The sequence below is a fragment of the Arachis hypogaea genome, chromosome 10 (assembly GCF_003086295.3).
Source record: "Arachis hypogaea cultivar Tifrunner chromosome 10, arahy.Tifrunner.gnm2.J5K5, whole genome shotgun sequence".
In the NCBI taxonomy this organism is placed as follows: domain Eukaryota; kingdom Viridiplantae; phylum Streptophyta; class Magnoliopsida; order Fabales; family Fabaceae; genus Arachis; species Arachis hypogaea.
The window spans coordinates 74,073,369-74,092,097 of NC_092045.1; the positions used below are offsets into that span (position 1 = coordinate 74,073,369).

Genomic DNA, 18,729 nt, shown 5'->3' on the forward strand with positions numbered 1-18,729 from the left:
AAGCATATCAGAAGGACACTTTCTGATTAATTGTTTGTATCTTTCCCAGGCTTCATAGAGGGATTCTCCTTCCTTCTGTCTGAAGGTTTGGACTTCCACTCTAAGCTTACTCAATTTTTGAGGTGGAAAGAACTTTGCCAAGAAGGCATTGACTAGCTTTTCCCAAGAGTCCAGGCTTTCTTTAGGTTGAGAGTCCAACCATGTTCTAGCTCTGTCTCTTACAGCAAAAGGGAATAGCATAAGTCTGTAGACCTCAGGGTCAACCCCATTAGTCTTGACAGTGTCACAGATTTGCAAGAACTCAGCTAAGAACTGATGAGGATCTTCCAATGGAAGTCCATGGAACTTGCAATTCTGTTGCATTAGAGAAACTAATTGAGGCTTAAGCTCAAAGTTGTTTGCTCCAATGGCAGGGATAGAGATGCTTCTCCCATAGAAATCGGGAGTAGGTGCAGTAAAGTCACCCAGCACCTTCCTTGCATTGTTGGCATTGTTGTTTTCGGCTGCCATGTGTTCTTCTTCTTTGAAGAATTCGGTCTGGTCCTCTAAAGAGAGTTGTGCTTTGGCTTCTCTTAGCTTTCTCTTCAAGGTCCTTTCAGGTTCAGGATCAGCCTCAACAAGAATGCCTTTGTCTTTGCTCCTGCTCATATGAAAGAGAAGAGAACAAGAAAATGTGGAATCCTCTATGTCACAGTATAGAGATTCCTTTAGGTGTCAGAGGAAAAGAAAAGTAGAAGACAGAAGTAGAAAATTCGAACTTATCAAAGAAGATGGAGTTCGAATTTTGCATTAAGGGATAGTGTTAGTCCATAAATAGAAGGATGTGAGAAGGAGGGAAGTAATTTTCGAAAATTAAGTAAAAGATTTTGAAAACATTTTTGAAAATACTACTTGATTTTCGAAAATGAAAGTGGAAAAGAAATCAAATGATTTTTGAAAAAGATTTTGAAATTAGAAATCAAAGAGATTTGATTGAAAATTATTTTGAAAAAGATGTGGTTAAGAAGATATGATTAGTTTTAAAAAGATGTGATTGGGAAGTCATGATTTGAAAAACATTTTAAAAAGATTTGATTTTGAAAATTAAAAACTTGGCTAACAAGAAAAGATATGATTCAAACATTAAACCTTTCTCAACAGAAAAGGCAACATACTTGAAATGTTGAATCAAATCATTAATTGATAGCAAGTATCTTTGAAAAAGGAAAGAAATTGATTTTGAAATCACATGATTGAAAGGATATGATTTGAAAAAGATTTGATTTTGAAAAACTTTGAAAACCTGAAAAAATTTGCATTGAAAAACAGAATCTTCCCTCTTGTGCCATCCTGGCGTTAAACGCCCAGAATGGTGCACATTCTGGCGTCTAACGCCCAAAACTATACCTTTTTGGGTGTTAAACGCCCAACCAGGTGCCCTGGCTGGCGTTTAAACGCCAGTCTGTCCTTCTTCACTGGGCGTTTTGAACGCCCAGCTTTTTCTGTACAATTCCTCTACAGCATGTTCTGAATCTTCAATTCTCTGTGTTATTAACTTGAGAGGACACAAATTAAAAAATATTTTTGGATTTTTAATAATAAGAAAAAATCAAAATACAACTAAAATCAAATAACAATGCATGCAAGACACCAAACTTAGCAGTTTGTATACTACTAACACTAATGATAATGCATATGAGACACATAAACACTCAAGTCAAGAGAATTCAAAGATTAGAGTAAGAAATCATCAAGAATTATTTGAAGATCCTTAAGACACATGAATGAATGCATGCAATTGACACCAAACTTAAAATGAAACACTAGAATCAAACAAGAAACATACAATATTTTTGGATTTTATGATTTTGTAATTTTTTTGTGTGATTTTCGAAAATTAAGTGGAAAAAGAAAATAAAGGTATCAAAATTCTTAATGAGAATTCCAGGAATCAATGCAATGTTAGTCTAAAGCTTCAGTCTAAAGGAATTAGACATGGTCAGCCAAGCTTCAGCAGAACATTGCATTCAAGAGCTAAATTGATGAAGATCAATCAGCTTTGGTGATGATAAGAACATCACCTTGAAACACTAGAATTCATTCTTAAGAACTCTGAAGAAGAAAAAAAATACCTAATCTAAGCAACAAGATGAACCGTCAGTTGTCCAAACTCAACAATCCCCGACAACGGCGCCAAAAACTTGGTGCGCGAAATTGTGAACAATACTTTTCACAACTCTCATAATCCCCGGTCATGAACCCCAAAAACTTGGTGTTCAATACCATGGCATTAACACAACTTCGCACAACTAACCAGCAAGTGCACTGGGTCGTCCAAGTAATAAACCTTACGCGAGTAAGGGTCGATCCCACGGAGATTGTTAGTATGAAGCAAGCTATGGTCATCTTGTAAATCTTAGTCAGGCAAACTCAAATGGATATAGTGATAGACGCATAAAACACAAAGATAAAGATAGATGTACTTATGTAATTCATTGGTAGGAACTTCAGATAAGCGCATGAAGATGCCTTCCCTTCCGTCTCTCTGCTTTCCTACTGTCTTCATCCAATCCTTCTTACTCCTTTCCATGGCAAGCTTATGCAAGGGTTACACCGTTGTCAGTGGCTACCTCCCATCCTCTCAGTGAAAATGTTCCTATGCTCTGTCACAGCATGGCTAATCATCTGTCGGTTCTCGGTCAGGCCGGAATAGAATCCAGTGATTCTTTTGCGTCTGTCACTAACGCCCCGCCTGCTAGGAGTTTGAAGCACGTCACAGTCATTGAATCCTACTCAGAATACCACAGACAAGGTTAGACCTTCCGGATTCTCTTGAATGCCGCCATCAGTTCTAGCCTATACCACGAAGACTCTGATCTCACGGAATGGTTGGCTCGGTTGTCAGGCGAGCACTCGGTTGTCAGGCGATCAACCATGCATCGTGCAATCAGGAATCCAAGAGATATTCACCCAATCGAAGGTAGAACGGAGGTGGTTGTCAGTCACACGTTCATAGGTGAGAATGATGATGAGTGTCACGGATCATCACATTCATCAAGTTGAAGAACAAGTGATATCTTAGAACAAGAACAAGCGGAATTGAATGGAAGAACAATAGTAATTGCATTAATACTCGAGGTACAGCAGAGCTCCACACCTTAATCTATGGTGTGTAGAAACTCCACCGTTGAAAATACATAAGAACAAGGTCTAGGCATGGCCATGAGGCCAGCCTCCCAATGATCTAAGATAGCATCACAATGAAGATAGCTACCCCTCGATATCTCAATACAATAGTAAAAGGTCCTACTTATAGAAAACTAGTAGCCTAAGGTTTACAGAAATGAGTAAATGACATAAAAATCCACTTCCGGGCCCACTTGGTGTGTGCTTGGGCTGAGCAATGAAGCATTTTCGTGCAGAGACTTCTCTTGGAGTTAAACGCCAGCTTTTATGCCAGTTTGGGCGTTTAACTCCCATTTTGGTGCCAGTTCCAGCGTTTAACGCTGGGATTTCTGAGGGTGACTTTGAACGCCGGTTTGGGCCATCAAATCGTGGGCAAAGTATGGACTATCATATATTGCTGGAAAGCCCAGGATGTCTACTTTCCAACGTCGTTGAGAGCGCGCCAATTGGGCTTCTGTAGCTCCAGAAAATCCACTTCGAGTGCAGGGAGGTCAGAATCCAACAGCATCTGCAGTCCTTTTCAGTCTCTGAATCAGATTTTTGCTCAGGTCCCTCAATTTCAGCCAGAAAATACCTGAAATCACAGAAAAACACACAAACTCATAGTAAAGTTCAGAAAAGTGAATTTTAACTAAAAACTAATAAAAATATACTAAAAACTAACTAGATCATACTAAAAACATACTAAAAACAATGCCAAAAAGCGTACAAATTATCCGCTCATCAGTTCTCTAAGACAAAACATGGGGCAGATTTAACAAATTCAAATCATATAGTAAAAGCAGGTAAATTTATAAGAAGATAGCTTGTGAAAGCAGGGAATACAGGATCGAGCCTTGAACCCTTACTGTTGGTGTGTGTGCACTCTAATCATCTCTAGTATATGGGTAATCACTCTATCCTTTTCTAATCATGCTTTCAAAAATTTTGTTTTTCACCTAACTAATCAACAATTTTCACGTGCTACAGTAGTATCTTGAGCAAGAACAATATTCTCATTATTCTCTTGTATTATAACTGGATCTACAGTAGGATTCTCATTGTGCTCTTGTACTATTATTGTATCTTGAACAATAATAGGAACAAAGACCTTATCATTGTCAGTTATAGAATTCTCATCAAAAGCATCATTCCTAATATTTTCTTCCCCCCAAACTCAATATCTTCAAGAAATCTCGCATTTCCCGTTTTCAAAAATAGACCTTGATACAGGATTGTAACACTTGTACCCCCATGAATGCTCAACGTAACCAACAAAGTAACAACTAATTGTACTTGAGTCCAATTTTCTTTTATGTAGCCTATAAGGTCGCGCCTCAGCTAGATGGTGCACGAAATTGTGATCATCAATGGCGCCATCAACATGGTACGCTCAATTGCAATCTCAACTCTTTATCACAACTTCGCACAACTAACCAGCAAGTGTACTGGGTCGTCCAAGTAATAAACCTTACCCGAGTAAGGGTCGATCCCACGGAGATTGTTGGTATGAAGCAAGCTATAGTCACCTTGTAAATCTTAGTCAGGCAGATTCAAATGGTTATGGATGATATACGAATAAGGCATAAAGATAGAGATACTTATGTAATTCATTGGTGAGAATTTCAGATAAGCATATGGAGATGCTTTGTCCCTTCCGTCTCTCTGCTTTCCTACTGTCTTCGTCCAATCCTTCTTACTCCTTTCCATGGCAAGCTGTATGTTGGGCATCACCGTTGTTAGTGGCTACAATCCCGTCCTCTCAGTGAAAATGTTCAACGCACCCTGTCACGGTACGGCTAATCATCTGTCGGTTTTCAATCAGGTTGGAATAGAATCCATTGATTCTTTTGCGTCTGTCACTAACGCCCAGCCTTCAGGAGTTTGAAGCTCGTCACAGTCATTCAATCATTGAATCCTACTCAGAATACCACAGACAAGGTTTAGACCTTCCGAACTCTCTTGAATGCCGCCATCAATTCTAGCTTATACCACGAAGATTCCGATCAAGGGATCCAAGAGATAAACATTCAAGCCTTGTTTGCTTGTAGAACAGAAGTGGTTGTCAGGCACTCATTCATAAGTGAGAATGATGATGAGTGTCACATAATCATCACATTCATCATGTTCTTGGGTGTAAATGAATATCTTAGAACAAGAATAAGCTGAATTGAATAGAAGAACAATAGTAATTGCATTAATACTCGAGGTACAGCAGAGCTCCACACCTTAATCTATGGTGTGTAGAAACTCCACCGTTGAAAATACATAAGAACAAAGTCTAGGCATGGCCGTGAGGCCAGCCCCCAAAACGTGATTAAAAGATTCAAAGATCTAAAGATGAAAAATACAATAGCAAAAGGTCCTATTTGTAGAGAACTAGTAGCCTAGGGTTTACAGAAATGAGTAAATGACATAAAAATCCACTTCCGGGCCCACTTGGTGTGTGCTTGGGCTGAGTACTGAAGCTTTCATGTGTAGAGACTTTTCTTGGAGTTAAATGCCAGCTTTTGTGCTAGTTTGGGCGTTTAACTCCCATTCTTGTGCCAGTTCCGGCGTTTAACGCCGCGCAGTTTTGAGTTGATTTGGAACGCCAGTTTGGGCCATCAAATCTCAGGCAAAATATAGACTATTATACATTTCTTGAAAGCCCAGTATGTCTACTTTCCAACGCCATTGAGAGCGCACCAATTGGGCTTCTGTAGCTCCAGAAAATCCACTTCGAGTGCAGGGAGGTCAGAATCCATCAGCATCTACAGTCCTTTTCAGCCTCTGAATCAGATTTTTGCTCAGGTCCCTCAATTTCAGCCAGAAAATACCTGAAATCACAGAAAAACACACAAACTCATAGTAAAGTTCAGAAAAGTGAATTTTAACTAAAAACTAATAAAAATATACTAAAAACTAACTAGATCATACTAAAAACATACTAAAAACAATGCCAAAAAGCGTACAAATTATCCGCTCATCAGTTCTCTAAGACAAAACATGGGGCAGATTTAACAAATTCAAATCATATAGTAAAAGCAGGTAAATTTATAAGAAGATAGCTTGTGAAAGCAGGGAATACAGGATCGAGCCTTGAACCCTTACTGTTGGTGTGTGTGCACTCTAATCATCTCTAGTATATGGGTAATCACTCTATCCTTTTCTAATCATGCTTTCAAAAATTTTGTTTTTCACCTAACTAATCAACAATTTTCACGTGCTACAGTAGTATCTTGAGCAAGAACAATATTCTCATTATTCTCTTGTATTATAACTGGATCTACAGTAGGATTCTCATTGTGCTCTTGTACTATTATTGTATCTTGAACAATAATAGGAACAAAGACCTTATCATTGTCAGTTATAGAATTCTCATCAAAAGCATCATTCCTAATATTTTCTTCCCCCCAAACTCAATATCTTCAAGAAATCTCGCATTTCCCGTTTTCAAAAATAGACCTTGATACAGGATTGTAACACTTGTACCCCCATGAATGCTCAACGTAACCAACAAAGTAACAACTAATTGTACTTGAGTCCAATTTTCTTTTATGTAGCCTATAAGGTCGCGCCTCAGCTAGATGGTGCACGAAATTGTGATCATCAATGGCGCCATCAACATGGTACGCTCAATTGCAATCTCAACTCTTTATCACAACTTCGCACAACTAACCAGCAAGTGTACTGGGTCGTCCAAGTAATAAACCTTACCCGAGTAAGGGTCGATCCCACGGAGATTGTTGGTATGAAGCAAGCTATAGTCACCTTGTAAATCTTAGTCAGGCAGATTCAAATGGTTATGGATGATATACGAATAAGGCATAAAGATAGAGATACTTATGTAATTCATTGGTGAGAATTTCAGATAAGCATATGGAGATGCTTTGTCCCTTCCGTCTCTCTGCTTTCCTACTGTCTTCGTCCAATCCTTCTTACTCCTTTCCATGGCAAGCTGTATGTTGGGCATCACCGTTGTTAGTGGCTACAATCCCGTCCTCTCAGTGAAAATGTTCAACGCACCCTGTCACGGTACGGCTAATCATCTGTCGGTTTTCAATCAGGTTGGAATAGAATCCATTGATTCTTTTGCGTCTGTCACTAACGCCCAGCCTTCAGGAGTTTGAAGCTCGTCACAGTCATTCAATCATTGAATCCTACTCAGAATACCACAGACAAGGTTTAGACCTTCCGAACTCTCTTGAATGCCGCCATCAATTCTAGCTTATACCACGAAGATTCCGATCAAGGGATCCAAGAGATAAACATTCAAGCCTTGTTTGCTTGTAGAACAGAAGTGGTTGTCAGGCACTCATTCATAAGTGAGAATGATGATGAGTGTCACATAATCATCACATTCATCATGTTCTTGGGTGTAAATGAATATCTTAGAACAAGAATAAGCTGAATTGAATAGAAGAACAATAGTAATTGCATTAATACTCGAGGTACAGCAGAGCTCCACACCTTAATCTATGGTGTGTAGAAACTCCACCGTTGAAAATACATAAGAACAAAGTCTAGGCATGGCCGTGAGGCCAGCCCCCAAAACGTGATTAAAAGATTCAAAGATCTAAAGATGAAAAATACAATAGCAAAAGGTCCTATTTGTAGAGAACTAGTAGCCTAGGGTTTACAGAAATGAGTAAATGACATAAAAATCCACTTCCGGGCCCACTTGGTGTGTGCTTGGGCTGAGTACTGAAGCTTTCATGTGTAGAGACTTTTCTTGGAGTTAAATGCCAGCTTTTGTGCTAGTTTGGGCGTTTAACTCCCATTCTTGTGCCAGTTCCGGCGTTTAACGCCGCGCAGTTTTGAGTTGATTTGGAACGCCAGTTTGGGCCATCAAATCTCAGGCAAAATATAGACTATTATACATTTCTTGAAAGCCCAGTATGTCTACTTTCCAACGCCATTGAGAGCGCACCAATTGGGCTTCTGTAGCTCCAGAAAATCCACTTCGAGTGCAGGGAGGTCAGAATCCATCAGCATCTACAGTCCTTTTCAGCCTCTGAATCAGATTTTTGCTCAGGTTCCTCAATTTCAGCCAGAAAATACCTGAAATCATAGAGAAACACACAAACTCATAGTAAAGTCCAGAAAAGTGAATTTTAACTAAAAACTAATAAAAATATAATAAAAACTAACTAAAACATACTAAAAACATACTAAAAATAATGCCAAAAAGCGTATAAATTATCCGCTCATCACAACACCAAACTTAAATTGTTGCTTGTCCCCAAGCAACTGAAAATCAAATAAGATAAAAAGAAGAGAATATGCAATGAATTCCAAAAACATATATGAAGATCAGTATTAATTAGATGAGCGGGGCTTTTAGCTTTTTGCCTCTGAACAGTTTTGGCATCTCACTCAATCCTTTGAAATTCAAAATGATTGGCTTCTATAGGAACTCAAAATCCAGATAGTGTTATTGATTCTCTTTGTTAAGTATTATGATTATTGAACACAACTACTTTATGAGTCTTGGCCGTGGCCCAAAGCACTCTGTCTTCCAGTATTACCATCGGATACATATATGCCACAGACACATAACTGGGTGAACCTTTTCAGATTGTGATTCAGCTTTGCTAGAGTCCCCAATTAGAGGTGTCCAGGGTTCTTAAGCACACTATTTTTGTCTTGGATCACAACTTTATTCTTTTGCTTTATTTTTTTTTTGTTTTTCACTACTTTTTCTTGCTTCAAGAATCATTTTATGATTTTTCAGATCCTCAGTAACATGTCTCCTTTTTCATCATTCTTTCAAGAGCCAACATTCATGAACAACAAATTCAAAAGACATATGCACTATTCAAGCATACATTCAGAAAACAAAAGTATTGCTACCACATCAATATAATTAATCTGTTATAAAATTCAAAATTCATGCAATTCTTCTCTTTTACAATTAAGAACAATTTTTTCATTTAAGAAAGGTGATGGATTAATAGGACATTCATAACTTTAAGGCATAGACACTAATGATCACAAGACACAAACATAGATAAACATACGCATGAAAATTCGAAAAACAGGAAAATAAGGAACAAGGAGATTAAAGAACGGGTCCACCTCAGTGATGGCGGCTTGTTCTTCCTCTTGAAGATCTTATGGAGTGCTTGAGCTCCTCAATGTCTCTTCCTTGCCTTTGTTGCTCCTCTCTCATGATTCTTTGATCTTCTCTAATTTCATAGAGGAGGATGGAATGTTCTTGGTGCTCCACCCTTAGTTGTCCCATGTTGGAACTCAATTCTCCTAGGGAGGTGTTGATTTGCTCCCAATAGTTTTGTGGAGGAAAGTGCATCCCTTGAGGCATCTCAGGGATTTCATCATGAGGAATTTCCTCATGCTCTTGATGAGGTTCTCTTATTTGCTCCACCCTTTTTCTTGGTGATGGGCTTGAGGTCATGCCTTCTTAGTTGAACCGGCTTCCCTCTTGAATCTCACTTCCATTGAGCGCCCTCTTCACAAATGTCTATGAGGACTTGGTCCAACCTTTGATCAAAGTTGACCCTTTTTGAGTTTGAAAGGGACCTCGGGGATCACCTTCTTCTTGGCCACAACTTCATAGAAGTGGTCTTGATGCACCCTTGAGATGAATCTCTCCATCTCCTATGACTCGGAGGTGGAAGCTTTTGCCTTCCCTTTCCTCTTTCTAGAGGTTTCTCCAGCCTTAGATGCCATAAATGGTTATGGAAAAACAAAAAGGAATGCTTTTAACACACCAAACTTAAAAGGTTTGCTCGTCCTCGAGCAAAAGAAGAAAGAAGAGAGTAGAAGAAGAAGAAATGAAGGAGATGGAGATGGCTTTGTGGTTTGGCCAAAGGGAGAGAAGTAGTGTTTAGGTTGTGTGAAAATAAGGTGGTAAAGATGGGTTTATATAGGAGTGGAGAGAGGGGTAAGGTTCGGCTATGTGAGGGTGGGTTTGGGAGGGAAAGTGGTTTGAATTTGAATGGTAAGGTAGGTGGGGTTTTATGAAGGATGGATGTGAGTGGTGAAGAGAAAGATGGGATTTGATAGGTGAGGGGTTTTTGGGGAAGAGGTGTTGAGGTGATTGGTGAATAGGTGAAGAAGAGAGAGAGTGGTGGGGTAGGTGGGGATCCTATGGGGTCCATAGATCCTGAGGTGTCAAGGAAAAGTCATCCCTGCACCAAGTGGCGAGCAAAAATGCTCTTTATGCCAATTCTGGCGTTAAACGTCGGGCTGGTGCCCATTTCTGGCGTTTAACGCCAGCTTCTTGCCCTTTCCTGGCATTTAACGCCAGTCTGGTGCCCCTTTCTGGCGTTAAACACCCAGAATGGTGCCAGACTGGGCGTTAAACGCCCATTTGCGGCCCTTACTGGCGTTTAAACGCCAGCAAGGTCTTCCTCCAGGGTGTGCTATTTTTCTTTCTATTTTTCATTCTAATTTTGCTTTTTCAATTGATTTTGTGACTTCCCAAGATCATCAACCTACAGTAAACATAAAATAACAAAGGAAAATTAGATAAATATAACATTGGGTTGCCTCCCAAAAAGCGCTTCTTTAATGTCAGTAGCTTGACAGTGGGCTCTCATGGAGCCTCACAGATACTCAGAGCAATGTTGGAACCTCCCAACACCAAGCTTAGAGTTTAACTGTGGGGGCTCTGTTTGACTCTGTTTTGAGAGAAGCTCTTCATGCTTCCTCTCCATGGTGACAGAGGGATATCCTTGAGCCTTAAACACAAAGGATTCTTCGTTCACTTGAATGATCAATTCTCCTCTGTCCACATCAATCACAGCCTTTGCTGTGGCTAGGAAGGGTCTGCCAAGGATGATGGATTCATCCATGCACTTCCCAGTTTCTAGGACTATGAAATCAGTAGAGATGTAATGGTCTTCAATCTTTACCAGAACATCCTCTACAAGCCCATAAGCTTGTTTTCTTGAATTGTCTGCCATCTCTAGTGAGATTCTTGCAGCTTGTACCTCAAAGATTCTTGCAGCTTGTACCTCAGGGTCAGCCTCAACAAGAATGCTTTTGTCTTTGCTCCTGCTCATATGAAAGAGAAAATAACAAGAAAGTATGGAATCCTCTACGTCACATTATAGAGATTCCTTGAGGTGTCAGAGGAAAAAAAAATAGAAGAAGAGGTAGAAGAATTCGAACTTATCAAGAAAGATGGAGTTCGAATTATGCATTAAGGAGGAGTGTTAGTCCATAAATAGAAGGATGTGAGAAAAGGGGAAGAAATTTTTCGAAAATTAAGTAAAAGATTTTAAAAACATTTTGAAAAACACTAATTGATTTTCGAAAACTAAGAGTGGAAAAGAAATCAAGTGATTTTTGAAAAAGATTTTGAAATTAGAAATCAAAAAGGTATGATTGAAAACTATTTTGAAAAAGATGTGTTTAAGAAGATATGATTTAAAAGTTATGGTTTTTTTAAAAAAAAGATGTGATTGAGAAGATATGATTTGAAAAATAATTTAAAAAGATTTGATTTTGAAAATTAATGACTTGGCTAACAAGAAAAGATATGATTCAAACATTAAACCTTTCTCAACAGAAAAGGCAACATACTTGAATTGTTGAATCAAATCATTAATTGTTAGCAAGTATTTTTGAAAATGGAAAGAAATTGATTTTGAAAACATATGATTAAAAATATATGATTTGAAAAAGATTTGATTTTGAAAAATTTTGAAAACCTGAAAAAAATTTGAATTAAAAACAGAATCTTCCCTCTTGTGCCATCCTGGCGTTAAACGCCCAGAATGGTATCCATTCTGGCGTTTAACGCCCAAAACACTACCCTTTTGGGCGTTAAACGCCCAGCCAGGCACCCTGGCTAGCGTTTAAACGCCAGTTTTCCTTCTTCACTGGGTGTTTTGAACGCCCAGCCTTTTTCTGTGTAATGCCTCTGCTGTATGTTCTGAATCTTCTATTCTCTGTATCTTTGACTTGAAAAGACACAAATTAAAAAAAAATTTTGGATTTTTAATAATCAAAATGTAAATAAAATCAAATAACAATGCATGCAAGACACCAAACTTAGCAGTTTGTATACCATTGATACTAACAAAATGAGAATGCATATGAAAAATAACAAAACACTCAAGACAAGAGAATTAAAAGATCAGAACAAGGAAATCATCAAGAACAACTTGAAGATTAATGAAGACACATGCATGAATGCAAGAAGAATAGAAACATGCAATTGACACCAAACTTAAAATGAGACTAGTGTCTCAACAAGAAACATAAAATATTTTTTTTTTATTTTTATGATTTTGTAATTTTTTTGGATTTTTCAAAAATTAAGTGGAAAAGAAAATAAAGATATCAAAATTCTTAATGAGAATTCCAGGAATGATGCAATGTTAGTCCAAAGCTTCAGTCTAAAGGAATTAGACATGGCTAGCCAAGCTTCAGCAGGACATTGCATTCAAGAGCTAAATTGATGAGAATCAATCAGCTTTGGTGATGATAAGAACATCACCTTGAAACACTAGAATTCATTCTTAAGAACTCTGAAGAAAAATACCTAATCTAAGCAACAAGATGAACCGTCAGTTGTCCAAACTCAACAATCCCCGGCAACGGCGCCAAAAACTTGGTGCACGAAATTGTGATCATCAATGGCGCCATCAACATGGTACGCTCAATTGCAATCTCAACTCTTTATCACAACTTCCCACAACTAACCAGCAAGTGTACTGGGTCGTCCAAGTAATAAACCTTACGTGAGTAAGGGTCGATCCCACGGAGATTGTTGGTATGAAGCAAGCTATGGTCACCTTGTAAATCTTAGTCAGGCAGATTCAAATGGTTATGGATGATATACGAATAAGGCATAAAGATAGAGATACTTATGTAATTCATTGGTGAGAATTTCAGATAAGCGTATGGAGATGCTTTGCCCCTTCCGTCCCTCTGCTTTCCTACTGTCTTCATCCAATCCTTCTTACTCCTTTCCATGGCAAGCTGTATGTTGGGCATCACCGTTGTCAGTGGCTACAATCCCGTCCTCTCAGTGAAAATGTTCAACGCACCATGTCATGGCACGGCTAATCATCTGTCGGTTCTCAATCAGGTGGGAATAGAATCCATTGATTCATTTGCGTCTGTCACTAACGCCCAGCCTTCAGGAGTTTGAAGCTCGTCACAGTCATTCAATCATTGAATCCTACTCAGAATACCACAGACAAGGTTTAGACCTTCCAGATTCTCTTGAATGCCGCCATCAATTCTAGCTTATACCACGAAGATTCCGATCAAGGGATCCAAGAGATAAACATTCAAGCCTTGTTTGCTTGTAGAACAGAAGTGGTTGTCAGGCACTCGTTCATAAGTGAGAATGATGATGAGTGTCACATAATCATCACATTCATCATGTTCTTGGGTGCAAATGAATATCTTAGAACAAGAATAAGCTGAATTGAATAGAAGAAAAATAGTAATTGCATTAATACTCGAGGTACAGCAGAGCTCCACACCTTAATCTATGGTGTGTAGAAACCAGACCGTTGAAAATACATAAGAACAAAGTCTAGGCATGGCCGTGAGGCCAGCCCCCAAAACGTGATCAAAAGATTCAAAGATCTAAAGATGAAAAATACAATAGCAAAAGGTCCTATTTGTAGAGAACTAGTAGCCTAAGGTTTACTGAAATGAGTAAATGACATAAAAATCCATTTTCGGGCCCACTTGGTGTGTCCTTGGGCTGAGTATTGAAGCTTTCATGTATAGAGACTTTTTTTGGAGTTAAACACCAGCTTTTGTGCCAGTTTGGGCGTTTAACTCCCATTCTTGTGCCAGTTCCGGCGTTTAACGCCGGGCAGTTTTGAGCTGATTTGCAACGCCAGTTTAGGCCATCAAATCTCAGGCAAAGTATGGACTATTATACATTGCTGGAAAGCCCAGAATGTCTACTTTCCAACGCCGTTAAGAGCGCGCCAATTGAGCTTATGTATCTCCAGAAAATCCACTTCGAGTGCAGGGAGGTTAGAATCCATCAGCATCTACAGTCATTTTCAGCCTCTGAATCAGATTTTTGCTCAGGTCCCTCAATTTCAGCCAGAAAATACCTGAAATCACAGAAAAACACACAAACTCATAGTAAAGTCCAGAAAAGTGAATTTTAACTAAAAACTAATAAAAATATAATAAAAACTAACTAAAACATACTAAAAACATACTAAAAATAATGCCAAAAAGCGTATAAATTATCCGCTCATCAGGGATACGTGAGCTAAACAAACAATGGTCTCAATCATATGCATGCACATAACACATTAACATTGGACATATAGGATAAAACAAAATTCAGATTACAATCATAGTGAAGAAAATACATAAGAAATAAAAATGTTTATGGTTAAATAGTGTAACCATGTATTTAGGCTCAAAGTCTCACGGTAGTGTGTTCTTTTAGCTCAAAAATCCTGTTCCAATTTCAACTTCAAACAAATTTAACATAAATATTTTTATTTAAATTAGTGAAATTTTCCAAAAATATATGGTCTTAAAAGAAACTTATTATCTTTTTAATCAGGTAGAACATGCATGCAAATAACCTACTAATATGCAATCTATTCTATTCTAAAGAAAAAGAAATTGGTGTTAAAGGGAAAAAATTGCCTCCGGAAGTCAGGTACTGACCGACCTCCCTACACTTAAGGCTTTCCACCGTCCTCGGTGCCATCTGTCAGTATCTCCACAGTCAGGGCCGTCATGGCTCCCTATGCTGGTAAAGGAAGTGGAGTCCGGAGTGCTTGGGTTCTCGTCGGGTCTGTGGTTGCATGTGAGTAGCTCTTTGAGGTATTTGAAACGGCGGTGGTTGTAGCACTCTTGTAGCTTCGCTTTCTGGTCTTGCCGGTCCAACTTCTCCAGTATTTGATGCAGGAGCTGACTAGTAGAAGGTGGAGTGTCTGTAGCATGTTCTGCTGACTGGCTGGTAGTGGTTAGTGGTGGCCTGAGATATCTCCCGTTAGGGATGTATTGATCATCCCGTGGATGTATGGCTTTGGTGTCCCCAGATCTGTAGGAGACTCTGGCTGCTGAGACAAGATCAGAGACCAATGCGGGGAAAGGTAGGTTACCCACGATTTGCCCATGTCCCATAGCGTTCCGGATGTGTCTCAGTAGATTTAGAGGCTGGTCTGTGAGGATGCACCATAGTAGAACGGCAATGTCTGCAGTGAAGGAGGACTCATGAGTGCTCCGAAAGACGTAATGGGACATAATCTGTGCCCATACATGAGCCTCTAAGGTAAGTGCGGAAGCCGATATTCCCTTAGGACGGGAACGATGGTATCCAAAAATCCATTTGCTGCCAGGTTGTGCGATAACTCTGAGAACAACGTCCCAGTCAAATTTGTACACCTGGCGCTTGAGTGCGGCTTCTTGAAATGTGTCCAATCCTTCTAGAGTAGGGGAAAGATCTAAGGCTCGTTGAATGGCCTCTTCTGTAATGGGGACTTACTTCTGACAGACATAAACAGACTGTAGGGTTGGCAGGTGGAGATTGGAGTAGAACTCAACTACCCAAGAAAGATTAACCTGTCGTGGCTGTCTCTGTAAGAATCCCCAATGTCTTTGTGCAATCTGCGGCTCAACAAATTTGGCAATACGAGGTGGAAGGATAAGAAGGTGTTCGTTGTTGTAATTTCGAGCAGCCAGAATGGGGAACATCTGCTCACAGTAATGATTGGGAAATCGTGCAGTGTCCTTTACTGGGAAGGCTTTCTCCTTTTCATCGACCTTTATAATCTTTTTAATTCTTTTTGTTGAGGGCTTAACTGCAGTTGAAGATGGCTCTGCCACTAATGCTCTTTTAGTTCCTTTCCTTGCTGTGGATTTGGGGGTAGCTTTCTCCTTGACTTTCTTGGTGGCCATCTTGAAAGGAAAAGAGGAAAAACATGAAGATTTCAAGGGTTATAGCAAGGAAAAGAATGGGAAAGGTGGCAATCAATGCACAGGGAGGGATAATGATGTGAACACATGGTCATGACTACATGTGACAAATCAACAATGAAAATATAGCAAGTGCATGTGGTGACAGTTAAATGCAAGGTGTTTAGTGGCATGCCGGCAAGGGCATGAGTAGCATAGATCAAGCATTTAATGTCCAAGTTAGATTACCAAGTCTTTCTAACAAATAATATAATTGTAAATAACAATTATATTTAATTAATAAAATATAAGAAGGGTTTTGTTAAGAGCAGGCATTTAGAGTAGTAGATTGAAAGAAATATAAAAATAGTGCAAAATGCCATATGGGCATTTTCACAAACACATAGCATGCATGTTAAATAAGGTATGGAAAATATTAACTTGAACATGCAAGTACCCTATAAAAATAATATATAATTGTTAAACAAGTCCTAAACAATCCACAAGCAACATATAAAAATAATGACCCAAATAAATTTCCAACACCAATAGGGGAAAAGGAAAGAAAAAGAAAACATGGATAGGGAAAGTAGAAGAGAAAGAAAAAGAAAACATGAAAATAAGAATAAGAATGACAAAGTAAGGAAAGAAGAAGAAAAGAAAAACCTTGATAATGGTGGTGGGAAAGAGGGAGTAGAAGGGAAAAAGAAGGGAGAGAGAAAGGAAGGGAGAAAAAGAAATAAGATTGGGGGAAGAAAAGATGAGACAGTCTGGCAGATTTGAATGAGTTGGGCGGCGCGAGCGACGCAGACGCGTGGTGCACGCGGTCACGCGAAGGGCCCTTGAAAAAAATGACGCGAACGCGTCGGTCACGCGGACGCGTGACATGATTTGCGCTAGGGGCACGAGGACAGCTTCGCGCTCGCACAACTCTCTGTGTGAAACATGTTTCTGCCAAATTCCAGAGTGACGCGGTCGCATGGTTGACGCGATCACGTGGATGACCAGATTGAGAAAACGGTGCGGACGCATGGCGCACGCGTTCACGTGGCTGGACTTGTGTGACTAGCACAAGTGCAGCCCAGCTCCAGCACAACTCACTGTCATACACTCTTTTACGTCAAATTGCAGAGCCACGCGTTCGTGTGGGTGACGCGGATGCATGGGGAAGCCTTGTTACGAATGACGCAAGTATGTCATCCACGCGAACGCGTGGGTCAAATGGTGCCAGAGGCACGCCTCCAGCTACATACCTGTGCAACTCTCTGTTCCTTTTCTTTAATGATGCGAATGCACTATGACGCGAGCGCGTCAGCGACGCTGGCGCGTCGCATGCCGTAACCCTTTTTTTCTATAAAAATGCAATATGCAGTATGTGGATTAGATGCAGAAGATAGGCATTAGTACGGAGAAGAGTTATTGCCAAGGGAAGATAAGGAGAGGGGAAGAACGATCATACCATGGTGGGTTGTCTCCCACCTAGCACTTTGCTTTATCGTCCTTAAGTTGAACGCTCTACTAGCTCAGTCTTCTGTTGTGGGCGGATCTTCCAAGAGGAACATCTCTAGTTCCTGGTTTTTCACCATCTTTTCACCATGGAATAACTTCAAGCGATGTCTATTGACCTTGATAAGTTCAGAGCTTGAAGGATGGCTCAAGTGAAAGACTCCGTATGGTTCCACCTTCTCTACTCGATAGGGACCATCCTATCTGGATCTCAGCTTGCCAGGCATGAGTCGCATTCTAGAGTTGTAAAGTAGAACTAAGTCCCCATGTTGGAATTCTCTTCTCTTAATGCTCTTGTCATGCACAGCCTTCACCTTCTCTTTATACAGCTTGGAGTTTTCATAAGCTTCTAGGCGAAGACTCTCTAATTCTTGCAGTTGCAACTTCCGTTCAGCACTGGCTCTCTCATAGTCCATGTTGCACTCCTTTACCGCCCAGAAGGCCTTGTGTTCCATGATGCCAGGGCATACTGACCTTTCCTTTACTGTTTTAGGGTAGTTTCATGTATTTTCTTAGCGAATAAGGCAAGTTTTGGATGAAATTACACTTACACCTTGATTCAAGCAACTATTGTGAACTTTTCATGATTTCATCAGAATTTTGCTAGAATTACATGATAAATTGATGATGCATAATCTCATAACTTTGGCTAGAGCTTTGATGCACTTTAATTGCTTGATTTCAGGGCAAAGGAAGCAAGGAAGAATCACGTTAGTATTCACGTTAACCTAGTTAACGTAAACACTAACGTGGAATGGTAAAAAGCTTGCAACATTAATGAGAAAAGTGATCACCAATAACGCCTGTGAAGCCATCCATAGCTCACGTTACTTGCCACGTTAACTAAGTTAACGTGGTAGTTAACGTAGAAGCAAAAGAGAACTCCAATGTTAAGAGAAAACGTAAACACCAATAACGTTTTTCTCCAATGTTAGTGGTAAAAGTGAACACCACTAACGTTGGAAAACTTGGCAATGATCCACGTTAAGAGTCACGTTAACTTAGTTAACGTGAACTCTAACGTGGAAGAGGAAAACAAAAGCCAACGTTAGTGACACTCACTTTTGTCACTAACGTTGGACCAACTAGCATTGCCTACGTTAACTTTCACGTTAAGACCATTAACGTGAAAAGTTAACGTGGAGTTGAGATCAAGGAGCCAATGTTAGTGACACTCACTTTTGTCACTAACGTTGGAAGATGGCATCACTACTACGTTAAGAGCTACGTTAA

General features: G+C 39.6%; 1 non-coding gene across 1 annotated transcript; it reads left to right on the forward strand.

Annotated features, from left to right (window-relative positions):
• On the forward strand, positions 1-108 carry LOC112719406 (small nucleolar RNA R71). The gene has a single exon (XR_003161709.1). It is a non-coding gene; the product is annotated as a small nucleolar RNA R71 (small nucleolar RNA).
• The last annotated feature ends 18,621 nt before the right edge of the window (positions 109-18,729 follow it).